Consider the following 2525-nt stretch of genomic DNA (forward strand, 5'->3'; position numbering starts at 1 on the left):
CGGACCCGGCCGCTGCCGGATCCCCGCGGCTCCTCCCGCCCTGCCATCCCCCGTAATTCATTCCCCAGCGCCCCCCTGCCCGGGCTGGGGGTCACGCAGCAGGGAGAGCCCCGCTGTGTATTGCATCCCAATTTGCCATGCATTTCCACACCATTTGCTTCCTTTTCTTTTTCCTGCACCGGGAAGCTGCTCGCTGCCCAGGGGTCCCAGCCGCTCCGGGATGGGAACACAACAACAAACATACAAGGACACGTATTTATTTATGGCACACGGTGTGCGGGGACGCTGCTCCTCCCAAATGCCTGCTCTGGGGGTGGCACGGGCCCCTCTGACCCCCGCACAGGGCCACAGGACCCGGACACCACGCGGTCCCCGGCCACCCCATCCTGGCAGCTGCACGGCTGCAGTACCCAAATGAGATGCAGATCTCTGTGCTTTGATTGGCTGACGCCTTGGGAAAAAACAGCCACCATTTGCCCACAACAAACATGGCCACCATGGCCCGGCTGCTCCCTGGGCTGGCCCCGGCCTCACCCTCTGGGCTCAGGGACATCCCGCACCCCCACGGGCACCCCATCACCGCTGCCACGGGGGTCCCGGGGCTGGAGGGACGGGACACCCGTGCAATGCACCTGCTTGGGGGGTCCAGCACCAAGACAGAGGCCAGGGGCCCTTGGGAACCCCCCAGACCTTGACCCCCACCCTGCACCCACCAGGCCAGGGCTCCCCGCCGTGTTCCTCACTCAGCCTGGCAGGATGGGCAGAGCACAGAGCCCACAGCAGCTCAGGGTGACCTGAACTAGTTCCCAGTAAGCTCCAGTTTAAACAGATTTCCAGTCCAGGAGCAGCACAGCCCTTTTCCCCTCAACACCCAAAGGGGACTCAGATCATCCCCATCCCTTCCTTCAACACCAAACCCCCACTTCAGCCTGACAGCTCCTGCCACAGACACAACACAGAGCCCACGGCATTCCTGGGATGCCTGGCCTACTTGGGAAAAGCTACAAAATCAGGGTCCATCAGATTAGTTCGAGGGTCTGACTCTCATTTTTAAGATGATGACAGTTTTCATGGTGATTGGTGAATTTATTGGCCCAATGTCACTTTGCCTGGTGGGAGCGTTGGGCCAAGTTATTCAGCGCATGTTGCTGAGTTTCTCCAGAAAGGTGAAGTCCCTGTCAGGGATGGGAAACACTGAATTCATGGAAAAGGCACCCGCAGGTGGAGCCACAGCTCTGGCAGCAGCACGGGGGCAGCTCAGCCCACCCCAGCCAGCAGCCCCAGCGGGGGCAGCCCCAGCAGCAGCTCAGACCAGCAGTGCCCAGGGAAGCTCCAGGGCTGGGATGGTCTCCTCTGGCTGGCCAAGAGGGAACAGAACATCCCAGGAGCCCTGGGGTACCCCACTCTGCCAGGGGCAAAAGGCACAGAGCCCACGGCAGCTCAGGGACTGCCCAGGACCAGTTTTTAATAAAGCCCTGGGAGGAGAAAGGAGATTTCCAGCCCAGGGAGCAGCACGGTCCTTTCCACCCTCAGCAGAACAGGATGTGTGGCATGGGGGCTGAGCAGCACCAGGGATCATTCAGAGTCCCCACGAGGGACCAGGGACAATGCTGATGGCACAGCCCCACAAGCCCTGTGCTTCCTAAAGGGACACAAATGTCAAGGGCTGCTCCCACTCCTGAGCCCCAGCCCAGCTGGCAGGGGATGGAGCCTCTCCACTCACCCGACCTCCCCTTCCTGGCCCCGGGAAGGCAGAGAACAGCGACCCTCTAGCCCTGCATCCTCCTGGGGAGCACAGCAACAGCAGCACCAAGGGGCGGCTGGCAGAGGAGCTCACCCAGCATCACCCGAATCAGGGCTCCTTCCCAACAGGGGTCGTCTCTCAGAGGCGAATCCCCGCAGCCCGGGGAGCCCCAGGGCTCCTCATCCTCATCCCTCGGGCTGCCCACACCGCCGGGATGGGCACAGCTCGGGCGCACGGCGAGGGGAGGTCACACGGCGCTTCTAAAGCCTCAGAGGTGCCGCACACAAAGAGCCGAGCTGGCACAAGGTAAATGAACTCGAACAAAAAGTGCGGCGCTGTTACAATTCTGTGTCACCTTCGGCTAAAAAAACGCTCCTACAGCTCTTCTCATCAGCGAACGGCCACGGTAATTGTCAAAGGAAACAATGAAAGGTGACAGCGCCCGAGCCAGGACAGCCCCCGGCATCGACCCAGCACCCCAGGCACGCCCACACCCCGCGGTGCCCGGGTCGGTCCCGCACCCTGAGGAAGCGCCCAGTCTCTCACTGCCTCGTACAGAGGGTCCCCGTGGTGACATCCCCCCGCAGCGGGCTCTGCTTACCGGAGACGGCAGTGCCCGGGGTGCGGGCGAGGCCCCACGCAGGACACCCCATGGCCCGTCCGGCTCCTGCTCAGTCCCTGCGCGCCGCGGGCACCCAGGCGCCGGGGCGACGGCAATTCATATCCCCGCACGGTTAACGGCCGGCTTCGGGCCCGCCGAGCAGAACTCCCTGAGGTGCTG

The sequence above is a fragment of the Geospiza fortis genome, unplaced genomic scaffold (assembly GCF_000277835.1).
Source record: "Geospiza fortis unplaced genomic scaffold, GeoFor_1.0 scaffold546, whole genome shotgun sequence".
Taxonomy (NCBI): Eukaryota; Metazoa; Chordata; class Aves; order Passeriformes; family Thraupidae; genus Geospiza; species Geospiza fortis.